The sequence below is a fragment of the Mustela nigripes genome, chromosome 4 (genome assembly GCF_022355385.1).
Source record: "Mustela nigripes isolate SB6536 chromosome 4, MUSNIG.SB6536, whole genome shotgun sequence".
NCBI lineage: Eukaryota > Metazoa > Chordata > Mammalia > Carnivora > Mustelidae > Mustela > Mustela nigripes.
The window spans coordinates 81051000-81065517 of record NC_081560.1 but is presented as its reverse complement, the minus strand read 5'-3'; the positions used below and the strand labels follow the sequence as shown (position 1 = coordinate 81065517).

General features: G+C 35.4%; 1 pseudogene; it reads right to left on the bottom strand.

The window, feature by feature from the left end:
• Nucleotides 1-12552: 12552 nt before the first annotated feature.
• LOC132016331 (ATP synthase F(0) complex subunit C2, mitochondrial-like) lies at nucleotides 12553-13884 on the bottom strand (annotated as a pseudogene).
• Nucleotides 13885-14518: the final 634 nt, after the last annotated feature.

Sequence of the window (14518 nt, the reverse complement as noted above, 5' to 3'; positions counted from 1 at the left end):
AAAATTCAAAAAAATATATAAAAAGAAAAAAATAAAGAAAAATTTAAAAATTTAACTTTGAAAGAGTAAATATTCTTGGGTAAAAAAAGCCATGGAGTCTATGTATTGTATTCTCCTATGCTGGAGTTTTGCACTTCTCATTGATCAGCAAATTTGGTCTTGGCTGGATGTTCTTGCTGAGCTTCTGTGGGGGCCTGTTGTGGTGATTCTCAAATGTCTTTGCCCCAGGTGGAATTGCACCACCCTTGCCAGGGGCCAGGCTAAGTAATCTGCTCAGGTTTGTTTCTGTTAGTTTTTGTTCCCTAAAAGCTTTTTGTACAGCTTTGGAGGTTGAGAATGAACAAGGTGATCTCCCAATCTCACGCAGAGGAGCCACAAGCTCAGGTACCCCCTTTCAGTGAGCTCTCAGAGAAAAGCAGTCAGTCACTCCTGTCTCACTTACCTCCAGCCACACTCCTGTTTGGAGTCTCCAAACCCAGCGATTCCTACAGCATGTTCTCACGCTGCTCCTCCCAGTGAAGGAAGGGGGTCTTCCTGGAACTGCCACTTGTGAGGCCCCTGCTTGAAGAGCCGTAGCCCAGCTGTGCCTCAGATTACGGTTTATGGTTACCCCAAGCTGAAAGCCCAATCCTTAGCTCTGTATTTGCAGCCAGCTTTCCTACTCAGACACCTGGGATCTCTGCCCCACTCAGGCACCCCCAGTCTTTCTGGGACCCTAAGGATCCTCAGACTACACTGTCCCAATGAAGGATTCCACCCCCTGCTTAGCCACCAGAGTGACGTCCCTCCATAGAACAGACTTCTTAAAAGTTCCAGCCCTGTGCTCCACTGCTCTATCACTTGCCAGGTCTATCCTCCCATGGTCTATCTTCTCAATTATCACCTTAGTTTCATTTCTCTGCATATCCTACTTTTCTGTTCATAGAATTGCTGCTATTCTTTTCTTCAGTCTCCTGTTGAGTTTATAGGTGTTCAGAATGGTTTGATAACTATCTAGCTGAATTCCTGGGACCAGATGAAATTTAGGTCTCTTACTCCTCTTCCATCTTGCTCCTTCCCCCCTTTACTTCTTAATTACCCTCTAATATACATTTGGCCCTTGAAAAACATGGAGGTTAGGAGCACCAACTCCTGAGCCATCAAGAAGACACATATAACTTTTGACTACCCCCAAAATTTAATTAATAACTGACCTAACTTCAACAGGAGATCAACACATATTTTGTATTTTATATACATTTTACATACTGCATTCTTATAATAAACTAAGCTAGAGAAAGGAAATGTTATTTAAAAAGTCATAAGAGAAAATACATTTATAGTACTGTACTGTAAAAAATCCACATATAAGTGGACCAAGCAGGTAAAATCCATGTTGTCATGGCTCAATTGTCTATTAAGTGCCAAATATATAAATTATACACATACCTCTATATTGTTAAGTTCTGTAATTAAATTATTACCTCTTTAATTATAGAGCATTTGACAATAACTTTATGATTAAAACACTTAAACTGATTTTGAATACTTGTCATAACAATTTGCCTTTTATAATGTTTATACACAAATGCTACTATTCTAAATTAAAGATTAAAGTTTCTAAGAATGGACATTTCCTACCAGTTGAGTATGATTAAATACCTCAGCCATTACCATATAATAAAGAAATTTAAAAGAAATACAATTTAATGAGAATCTGAATATAAGGCTTTTTTCCTCAAATGTAAAATAAATTAATTCCCTGAGAAATCTTATAAATAACAAAGATTTCAGAAATGTTCAAATTTGACATAGCTTTTAAATAATTACAGTGTGCTCTAATTACTTTTGGACATCATTCTCTCACTCATATTTTGGGTTTCATTTGAATATGCACTAAATATAAGAGTAATAATGGATATTTTATTGTAACACAGAATATTTACAAATATAATAAATTTCTAAGAACTATTTTTTTTTAACGATTTTATTTATTTATTAGACAGAGAGGCAGTGAAAGAGGGAACACAGCAGGGGGAGTGGGAAAGGGAGAAGTAGTCTTCCTACTGAGCAGGAACCCCAAAGTGGGGCTCGATCCCAGGACCTTGGGATCATGACCTGAGCCAAAAGCTAACAACTGAGCCACCCAGACATCCCAATCTAAGAACTAATTTTTAAAAATACCTATTATTTTTATGACTCAAAATATTTTAATAGTTCAAATTAATAACCCTTACTTGATAGTATAGGGGTTCCTTAATCGGACACTCTCACAAACAATGTATATTTGAAGTGCTTTCCTGCAAAAATAGGATTATCATTAAATGTGTAGATTGCTTTAGGTAGCATAGACATTTTCACAATATTTATTCTTCCAATCCAGGAGCATGGAACATTTTTCCATTTCTTTGTGTCTTCCTCAATTTCTTTCATGAGTACTTTATAGTTTTCTGAGTATAGATTCTGTGTCTCTTTGGTTAGGTTTATTCCTAGGTATCTTATGGTTTTGGATGCAATTGTAAATGGGATTGACTCCTTAATATCTCTTTCTTCTGTCTTGCCGATGCAATTCCTATCAAAGTACCATCCATCTTTTTCAAAGAAATGGAACAAATAATTCTAAAATTTATATGGAACCAGAAAAGACCTCGAATAGCCAAAGGGATATTGAAAAAGAAAGCCAACGTTGGTGGCATCACAATTCCGGACTTCAAGCTCTATTACAAAGCTGTCATCATCAAGACAGCATGGTACTGGCACAAAAACAGACACATAGATCAATGGAACAGAATAGAGAGCCCAGAAATAGATCCTCAAATCTATGGTCAACTAATCTTCGACAAAGCAGGAAAGAATGTCCAATGGAAAAAAGACAGCCTTTTCAATAAATGGTGCTGGGAAAATTGGACAGCCACATGCAGAAAAATGAAATTGGACCATTTCCTTACACCACACACAAAAATAGACTCAAAATGGATGAAGGACCTCAATGTACGAAAGGAATCCATCAAAATCCTTGAGGAGAACACGGGCAGCAACCTCTTCGACCTCTGCCGCAGCAACATCTTCCTAGGAACAACGCAAAAGGCAAGGGAAGCAAGGGAAAAAATGAACTACTGGGATTTCATCAAGATCAAAAGCTTTTGCACAGCAAAGGAAACAGTTAACAAAATCAAAAGACAACTGACAGAATGGGAGAAGATATTTGCAAACGACATATCAGATAAAGGACTAGTGTCCAGTATCTATAAAGAACTTAGCAAACTCAACACCCAAAGAACAAATAATCCAATCAAGAAATGGGCAGAAGACATGAACAGACATTTCTGCAAAGAAGACATCCAGATGGCCAACAGACACATGAAAAAGTGCTCCATATCACTCGGCATCAGGGAAATACAAATCAAAACCACAATGAGATATCACCTCACACCAGTCATAATGGCTAAAATCAACAAGTCAGGAAATGACAGATGCTGGCGAGGATGCGGAGAAAGGGGAACCCTCCTACACTGTTGGTGGGAATGCAAGCTGGTGCAGCCACTCTGGAAAACAGCATGGAGGTTCCTCAAAATGTTGAAAATAGAACTGCCCTATGACCCAGCAATTGCACTATTGGGTATTTACCCTAAAGATACAAATGTAGTGATCCAAAGGGGCACATGCACCCGAATGTTTATAGCAGCAATGTCCACAATAGCCAAACTATGGAAAGAACCTAGATGTCCATCAACAGATGAATGGATCAAGAAGATGTGGTATATATACACAATGGAATACTATGCAGCCATCAAAAGAAATGAAATCTTGCCATTTGCAACAACATGGATGGAACTAGAGCGTATCATGCTTAGCGAAATAAGTCAAGCAGAGAAAGACAACTATCATATGATCTCCCTGATATGAGGAAGTGGTGATGCAACATGGAGGCTTTAGTGGGTAGAAGAATAAATGAAACAAGATGGGATTGGGAGGGAGACAAACCATAAGTGACTCTTAATCTCACAAAACAAACTGAGGGTTGCTGGGGGGAGGGGGTTTGGGAGAAGGGGGTGGGATTATGGACATTGGGGAGGGTATGTGATTTGGTGAGTGCTGTGAAGTGTGTAAACCTGGTGATTCACAGACCTGTACCCCTGGGGATAAAAATATATGTTTATAAAAAATAAAAAATTAAAAAAAATAAAAATAAAAATAAAATAAAATAGTGGATGGTGGGAAAAAAAATAGGATTATCATAATCTGGATGTGCAGGTACAGTCTGGAGATGAAAAATATATTTTAATTGATTAAATGATTTTATCATTTTCATGAATCTTAAACTAAGACTTGTGAAACATTTGGTAACAAACAAACAAACAAACAAACAAAACCAGACTCTTGGGTGCCTGAATGGCTCAGTTGGTTAAGCATCTGTCTTTGGCTCAGGTCATGATTCTGGGGTTCTGGGATCAAGTCTCACATTGGGCTCTCTGCTCTGCAGGCAGTCTGCTTCTCCCTCTCCCTTTGCCTTCTCCCTGCTCATGCTCTTTCTCTCTTCTCTCTCAAAATAAATAAATAAAATCTTAAAAAAAAATACAGACTCTTAATTATGCAAAACAAACTGGTAGTTACCAGAGGAAAGGGGAGTGGCGGGATGAATGGGTTAAATAGCTGATGGGTATCAAGGAGTACACTTGTGATGAGCACCAGGTGAAGTATGGAAGTGTTGAATCACTAAATTCCATACCTGAAACTAACATTAACTGTATGTTAACTAACTGGAATTTAAATAAAAACATGAAAAAGTAAAAATCATATTCTACAGTATTATTTCATATGATATTCTCTAACAGTGTTATAGTTATTCTATAACAATAGGAATATGAGTCACAAATGCAAGCTACAAGTAATTTGAATTCCTCTAGGAGCCATGTTACCATTACGTCAACCAGCTAAAAAAGAAAAATCACTTGGTTATATCAATAGATGCAGAAAAATTATTTGATAAAATCTAATGTCCATTCATGATAAAAATAGCAGGTAAACTAGGACTAGAGGGGAACTTCCTCAACTTGATATAGGAAAATCTAAAAAAAACCTTCAGCTAATATCAAACTTAATGGCAAGAAGCTGAAAGCTTTGCCACTAAGATTAGGTAGAATAAGGGATGCCTCCTCTCATCTCTTTTTTACAACATAGTACTAGAAATTCTAGTAGGTCCATTTTTAAAAAGAAAAAGAAACAGGTAAAATTAATTTTAGTAAAGCATTTTATTTAACAAAATGTATCCAAAACTCTATCATTTGAACATGTAATCCACACCAAAAAAAATTGGTGAGATATTTACAATTGTTTGTTTGTATTAATTATGATAAATCTGTTGCCTGTTTCGTATTTGCAGCATAACCCCATTCAAACAAACCATAGTTCAGAGGTTCAAAAGTACATGTAGTTAGTGACTTCCATATAGGAGAGCAAAATTTTATAAAAAGTAAACTATACTTTATTGCAAAAGCTAAGATAATATTAATAAATATTCTGGCACTTTGTAATTGTTGCCTTATTAAAGCATACTGATAGCAAAAGTAGGGTTATATATTTGATGTACATTTGTTCACACTGATTCACTTGCCATAGTTTGACTTTTTTTCTTATCCTTTAAGTAGCTGCTATATGTATTTAAGATTTATAGTTGTTATGAATTTATTTTCACTTTTAAAAAGAATTAAGTATGGATTACTATTAACTGGAATAATTGCTCAGAAACAAGCTTTAAATTGCAAAAATTTTGAAATCATGCTAAAGCAGAACTTAAGTTCCACTCTGTGAGAGAGGTCAAAGTATCTTATATTTTTGCTCTTTCACGTTCTTTCTAGGGAAGGATGTGCAGGGAAGAGATGATACATTCAAGGTCTTTCACTGCATAATGTTAAATGAAAAGGGTGATGGTATGAGTCTTCTCCTTCACAGCTCATGCATAATGACACAATCCTCAGTGTGGCCATAGCTAGAGTAGATATGAGGCCATCCAGGAAAAGTAGAAGGAATGTGATTGTGCGCTGTGTTTCCAGTTCTTCTGAGGTCATTTTTATGCCTTAGCCACACTGACTTCAGCTATTTTCCTCAACAGCCAACACCTATTGTGGAGGGAAGTTATGTGTAGCAACTAGATGATGACATGGTGCAGAAAAGCATAGGTGAATAGCATTGTTTTCTTAAGATTCTACAACATTCCAGAATTGGAGAAATTGAGGACTATAGATGAATTGCCAAACTAAAAAGGGAATAATAATTCTGCATAGAGTATTAGATATTCTCTAAAGTACTTTTCAGTCCTAACCATCCATATTCTATGTGGGTAAAGGGAGGTAACACATAGAAGAGTGACACACTGAGCAAACCATCAGTCAAGAAGTAAATAATTCACATTCATAGTGCTCCTATTAATTTACTGCATGTCTTTTCTCATCCTGTGTCTATCTAAATGATATAGAAAAACTGGATATAAGTTGATCATTGGGAAGAATTACAAGAAGAAGATAATTAGAGGCAGACACAAACATACATAAAATTTCTATATGTATCAGAGATGGCATTGCAGGTCACTGTAGAAATATTACCGTGCAAGTTGGTATTACAAATGGGGAAAAAGATAATTGAATTTATACTTCACTATAAACCACAAAATCACTTCCCTTGTATTTAGAAAACTTAAATTTGAAAGTCTACTTACTAAAATATTTACAGGAAAGTAGAGTGTATTTTCCAGAATAGATGAACATACCATACAAGTTAATAAGGAAAACAAAGGAGGAATGGGTAAATAGATGTTTTCGCATAAAGGAGACAGAGATATTTCACACTTTTTACAGCACAGTTGGTTAATATATGAAAACGTATGCAACCTCATTAGTAATCAGGCTAAATCATGTTAAGTTGTGTGAGAGTACCAGGTATCACAATAAAGATATTGACCAAGAGTAGTGCTTACACATTGCTGGTGAGAGTGTAATGTGATGCAACTACTTTGGAAAACAACTTGGCACCACATCATGTAGCTGACCATTTACATACACTATGACATGGCAATTATTTTTAAGTATATACCTTAGAGAAGGTGTTACACATGTAACCAAGAGAAACATACAAGAACTTTAAACAAAACTCAGGATGAAAAATAAAAATCTCTATCAATGGGAGAATAGTTATACTCACCCAAGGGAATATTAAGGAATATAATGAAACATTACCGCAACTAGGTACATAGATGATGAAAGAGAGAGACAAGAGGGAGAGAGAGATGCCGTACATAGATGGCTCCTCAGGGCATAACACAAATGAAAAAATTAAGTCACAGGAGACGAATTAGAATATGAGACCACTTCTTGAAAGCTCAAGAACTAAGCTAATCAACACTATTGATCAGGAATATGCACAGATGATAAAACTATAAAATGCCCACAAATAGGACAAATACAAAATTTGGGGTATTAGCTGCCTCTGAAGAGCAGAAGGATGGGAAAGAGTAGTAACACAGTTCTTAATAATGTTCTAATTCTGAAGGGGGGTGATGGGCTCAGAGTTCATTCTATTACTACATGACGTAATTTGCAAATATGTTAGTTATGTTATCCTGTAAATATCAAATATTACATCATAAAGCAGTATTTAAAAATGATTTGACTAGTAAAAATATATTGGGGTGCTTTTTCAGGTCAATGCTCATTAAAGAGAAATGACCTAATAAAATACATGATTAGCAATACCAATATAAAAAAACATTCATTTTTATGTTTTTATTAATAAATCAAATATATTACATATGAAATGTTTGGCTTCATTATATAGAAATTCATTGTTTAATATTGAAATTACATGGTCATCAGTGGTACCTTGATGAACATCATTCTCAATGAATTAAGATAAATTTAGAGTTAATGGTTTCCACTAGTTAGAGTTTTACTCATTATTTTAACATAAAACTCTTGGTGCTTATTGTAAATTCTAGTTTTGAATGTTAAAATTCTCTTTTTTTCACCTTTTAGTATAATACACATACATATGTGTGGCCAACTAAGAAAAAATCAATTTTTATTTTTTGAAAATTTGTATTTGTATCTTAATTATTCCCTTTTGTGAATTTAAAAGGGCATGATATGGAAAGCTAAATATGTATGTTTTCTATATTCTCATAATAAAGGTTTTATTTGCTAAGCATTAAAGTTGTTTCAGTTTTTTGTTTGTCTATAAATTAGCTTCTCTTTCTTGACTAGAATAGAAAGATAAGACATGCCATTTTAATAATCCTTTCTGAACTTAATCATCTTTTGAGAAAAATACGATTATTCTCATTCCAATAATTTAATTTTTTTAGAAAAGGGGGTTATACCAATACCAGTGAGTTTAATGCATTTTAATATTACATATTTTGCAAGAAAAAGGTAGGAAAAGCCATTATGGGGTACTCTCAGTGACTTTGCTTCTAGGAAGTTTGTGTGTCAGGTTTTATGGTTTATATCAAAATTAGAGAAGGCCTCATACAACAATTTGTTGTTGTTGTTTGCTCATCTATTTTTTGTGTTTGTTTTGTTTTATTCTTGTTGAAAGTTGTTTGAATAGGAAGAATTCAAAGTAATGTTATATAGTGTCAGGATCTTCATATTCTTAATTAAGAATTTCTTTAGATTGTATTCTTTCCCATCATTATCAGAATATAAATTAATATATATAGTTTATGAGGCTCTGCTTTAACATTCTGGTCATACAAACAAGATTTTCTAGTTGCAAAGAATTGTGAAAATGTGATATTGATGCACTTGGGAATAAATTTCCTACTAAATCCTGTCAGTGTCTTTAAAACTTTCACAGCTTGATTTTGTTCATTTATTACTCATTAATTTAGTGATTTCATTACTGGTTAACATATATTTAACAAGTACTGAATATGTGCCAGGCACTAGTTTAATGACAGATATTTTTTCTTCTCCTGTCTTCTCAGTTAGGTAAGTGGTAAGTGCAATGGTGGGAGAGAAGTAAATTTCCATGAAAACCCAAAGAGAAGCACCTGACCTAGAGAAGAGGGAAAAGAAATACCAGGGATGGTTTCTTAAAAGAAGTGATGTATCAACAAAGTCATTAAGGCTGTGCGAAAGTGTGTGGGTAATGGAAGCACAAAATAGGTGGGGGTCGTTTCCTAGCAATATAACAGTGTGAGCAGCAGAACCAGAAGCCAGAGCTACAAGACAGGACAGTGTTCTAAGGTTGTGAAAGTGATTCTGTGTACTCTAGTCACAGAATCTGAAGTAGCAAATGGTAAGGATGTTAGGGTTTTGAATGAAATGCAACTTGGAACAAGGGATTGTGGCAAATCAAGGCCCAAAATACCTGTTTGGTACCTATGTGTGGCTTACTTATCCATATCATTCATGTCTGGTGTCTTAGCAGGTTGCTTAGGTGAGCAATTTTTAAATTATAATTTCCAGACTTCACCCGTGAATCCTGATTGAACACAAGACCTTGTCCAACGTTGCCTATTCAGTTTAAAAATTTGTGAATATAGCAACCTATAGAGGTTGGTTTAAAAAATTATTAAAAATAAAATTTAGGGGAGCCTGGATGGCTCAGTGGGTTAAAGCCTCTGCCTTCGGCTCAGGTCATGATCTCAGGGTCCTGGGATCGAGCCCCCCATCAGGCTCTCTGCTCAGCGGGGAGCCTGCTTCCCCCTCTCTCTCTGCCTGCCTCTCTGCCTACTTGTGATATCTCTCTCTCTGTCAAATAAATAAATAAAATCTTAAAAAAAATTAAAATAAATAAAATAAAATTTAGATTTACTGAACTGGTAAAATATTTACCAGTTTATTTAACCTGTTGTATATTCCAAGATGCAGTAATAATGTATGTGTATTTAGTCTATTTTTTATAATGCTCAGTAGTTATTTGATATACTTATTCATGGCAATTAGGGTGATTTCAACATATTCCAAAGGAATAGTCAGTACTTTATCACAGAACCACTTATTCTAGGAAATTTATAACCTTCGTAGTTCCGTTCTCAAGATCAAAATTGCATTCCAGCAAGATAGTCTATTAGCAATTTACGGTTCAAAATACAGAAACAAATTCTGCCATCAGCTATTTGAACTACTGTAGTTCAGTAAGAATTTTATAATAAGAAAAATAATTTTATTTTTATTTTTAATCTAAATTTAATCTAAGTTTAATCATAAGACCACAATTAGAGAGCAGCTTTAAAATACTTAACTTTCAGTTCATTACATTTGAAAAAGTATCTGTAATCAAATGATAAGTGATGCTGTTATTGGGAACAGTTCCATTTTTATCTGGACAAGTTAGAAAGACCAAAAGAGTTTCAACTGAGATTTTTCAGGAAGTTTAATTCTGTAATGAGTAAAGTATGAGAAAAAATATGATCTAGCATGTTCATGTAGATTTATACCAATGATACTACTTAATTTAAATGTTTTAAAATGTGTTCATATTTTAATTAACCACTCTGGCCAATAATAAAATTATAATGTTGGTGAAAATTATGAAAGATAAGAAATTATTTGGCATCCTTACTCAAGCCTAAAGAAAATGAACTACTTTTATGTTGGATTAATAAGTGGCAAATTTAGTAAGGCAAATACATATATTATCATTGGAACAGTTGGAGCAGTTTGTACATCAGATTCATAGTTTTTAATTCATAAATCCGTGATCTGAAAGTGATCTGAAATTATTTACTCCATACATTTGCTATCAGGAACATGAATTATTATTGTTACCACTTAAAAATAAGGAAAAGGAAAACTAGAGAAGTTAAATGACAATTTAAAGGACACAGACTGGAAAAATGAATAAACGCCTCCACATGCAGAATAATTTTCTTTACTTAGTTTTAAGACCATCTTGTTGTTATACAAAGTTTTTAAAATTTTTTTAAAAAATTATTAACATATTATGTATTATTTGTTTTGGGGGTACAGGTCCATGATTCATTGGTCTTATACAATATACAACACTCACATCACATATATATTCTTAAATTAGTATCAGATTTGATCTGGTTTATGCATAGCTCAAGTTATGGTAGTCCTACTACTGACTTTCTACTATATCTACTTAACAGTTAGCAGGCACTGTTAAATTTTGTCAGTGTTTGTTATATACCTTTCTATGGACCCCGGTTTCCCCTACAACTTCCACAGTTGGCTCTGGGGGTGGTGGGAGAGGAAGATGTGCTAACAAGTGAAATGCAAGTGGAAATGCTATGTATCAGTCTAAGCAAAATGATTAAATATTTGGGGTACCTTCCACATACTATCCCTCAACACAGCAACATAAGGACTAGACTGAGTGGGGAAAACATAAGGCAACAACACAGCAAAGCCAGATGATACAATAAACAGGACCCCTAGTCACAGCCTAGAGGAGAGCCACTCAGTCTAGTTAACCAACCTCCATTCCTCTGCCTAAGGGACAAAGAAATGGTTAGTATGTTTAGCCACTGTTGTTTTTTTTTTTAAATTTTACTTGTTATGGCAATAGTGTTAAGAAACCTGATTAATAAAGACAGTTATAATTGTAATTGTTTTTTGTTATTGTTTTAAAAGAATATTTCTAATTTTAGTTACTTAAAATACCTTAGATTTGAAAAAAAAAAATGGGATAAAAGTTGTGTTGTCCATTTTTTTAATAAAAAGAATGTTCTAAAAACCAAAATTTCTAATATTCCTCTAATAACAATCGTAGACTACTATCTGGAATTGAAATTGAAAACAAATTAAATCTGTGGCTACAGATTTATTGTTTACAATTTCTGTCCCTTGTTTTTTTAGTAAAACATATCTCTGGCAAAAGGTTTACGAACTAACAGTTGATTTTTGATGTATAACAGAGCAATGGTATTGTTTTCTATGTGTGGATTTTGGCTTACAGTTTGTTACTACAAAGTGATAAAAGACATTCCTGCAAAAATATTTGTAAAATAATGCTTTAAGTGAGAGATAAGTTATTCAAGAGCAAACCACTAAACACTTTTATGGCATTATATAAAACCGTATTTCTGATCTAAGTGAAAATTCTGATTAAGCAGAAGCTGTCATTGCTCAGCTTGCAAAACTACTGAAGTTCCGGTATATATAGTTGATTTTAGCTCCATCTAGATTGTGTTTGGTGGCCTGATAATATAAAGCACACATTTCTTTGGTTTTCTTCAGGGGTGGGTTATTACACACACTGTGGGAATGAGATAACATAACTAGAATGCCAAAGAAGAGTGTTTTCAGAATACTCCCAGACTAGGTTAAGAGTTCTAAGCAATCAGGTATTCTGTAAAGAAAAATGTAGCAACAATCAGGAAATCTAGCTTTCAAGATGTAGTTTCTTGCTGATTAGTTTTATACATTTTGTAAGTAAATTAAATTTTACATATTTGGTACTCCATTTATATAATGGGAATAAGAGCATACCTGTATTTTTATTTATTTTTATTTTTTTTTCGTATTAATACAGTATTTATTTGTCTTCCCTCTGTCAAACCCTGAGCCAACCACTTTCCCCAGGCTGCCTGGGGAGGTATAGGGAATATACAGGGCAGACGAGACATGGGAGAAAGACTTATGGGAGGTGGAGACGGCTCTTTCACATGGCGAAGAGGATGAGAAAGGCCACCATCAGGCGAAAGGGCCCCATGGCCTCCAAGAGGGCAAAGCCGGAATGGCGTAGAAGAAGAGCTGTTGCTTCAGAGAGGGATTCCTGGCATAACCAATGATGAGGCTCCCAAACACAGTCCCAGTGCCAGCCCCAGAGCCAGCCACCCCTACCACGGTAGCCCCAGCCCCAATGAACTTGGCTGCTGTATCGATGTCCCTTGAAATGGTGCCGGTTTGGAAGCTGCGGCTAGGAATAAGTGAGGTCAGGGGACGTGGGGCTGCCAAGATGCTGAGGCCCTTATAAGGTGCCTCATCTCTAAGTGTCTCGGGTGGTTTTAGCACCACTGCAGACAGTGATCGGCTCAACAGCTGAGAGGTGCTCCTGACCAAGAACGGGGTGGAGATGAACTTTGCACGGGCATACCTTTGGGGATGAGGGGCTGTGGCAGGAGAGCTGTTCCCAGGGCCGAGAAGACGGGGGGGCGGGGGGGGGGAGTGTTGAGGGAGCCATACCTGTATTTTTAAATCTCTGTATAATTTTAAAATACCAGAAAAGGCATGCTTGCAATTAATGTCAATAATTTTTGAAAAAAGATTTGTAACTTTTATAAATATATAAAACATATATATGAAGTATATATATATATTTACAAAAGTTTATAATATATTTATATTACAATTTTATTTTTTTTATTTTTTATTTTTTAAAGATTTTATTTATTTATTTGACAGAGAGAGATCACAAGCAGGCAGAGAGGCAGGCAGAGAGAGAGGAGGAAGCCGACTCCCTGCTGAGCAGAGAGCCCGATTCGGGGCTCGATCCCAGGACCCTGAGATCATGACCTGAGCCAAAGGCAGCGGCTTAACCCACTGAGCCACCCAGGCGCCCCTATATTACAATTTTAAAATGTGAAACGTATTTCCCTGAAAGCAAGGAGCTAAACAATGGTCATCATTTAGGGTCCTTTCTAGTTTTAAATTTTATAATTTTTGAAGCAAATTAAAGCAGGTTTAGTTGTTACAGGGAAGAAAAATGAGAAGCATTGTTCGACAATATAGTAAGGATGGGATGAAGGGATTCTTTTTTCCAGGAAAGGTATGTTGGTTATCCATCAACTTTGCTCTCTTGTTCTCTATGCCAAAATCTGAAGGCCAAATTTCTGTAATAACTTACATGTAAATATCCTAAGTGCATGGAAGTGGCTTGTCTATCATTAACATCTTGAAGAATCACTGTGAGTGTTCCAGTTGTAAATGCCTTATTCATCGTCATAAGGTATAAAATATAGTACCCAAGAATGTGGGGTGGCTGTATCTTCATAATTCAAAAGATAGGCATTTGTGACCACTCCTGTCTCTAAAAGACAGATGCAATCTTGTTCAACATTCACAAGATGAATATGTTAAGATTAAAAATAATGATATGGATAAAATATTTCTGGGGGTAAAGGACAAAACACAGTTGCTGACATGATGAATCTCATAAGCCAGTCACCATTGAGGATCTGTGGAGAATGGTTAATGACAGGGAAAAGAGAAGCCTCCTCAACTGCGTAGATCAGAAAATATTTCATAGAAAGATGGGTCATGGTGAGTGGAGGTGTGGAATCCACAGAGAAGTTGGGCTGAGTGTTGAAAAATGAGCACAGGACATACAGGCAGAGAAGGCTGAGGTGGAAAGAAGGTTAGGAAATTAGGGCAAAGGGTCGCCAAAGAACGGAAGAAATTGTATGGATACTCCAAATAGGTAATTAGAAGTGGTGGGAGAGTAATAATAATGCAAGAACAGAACATTTTGAGAAAAGTAAAACACATTGCTCAAGACTGGGTGAAAGATGTTGAATTCCAATAGCAAAGGAAAGAAAGGATTTTAACTCATAATTAGCAGGTAGAATTGATAA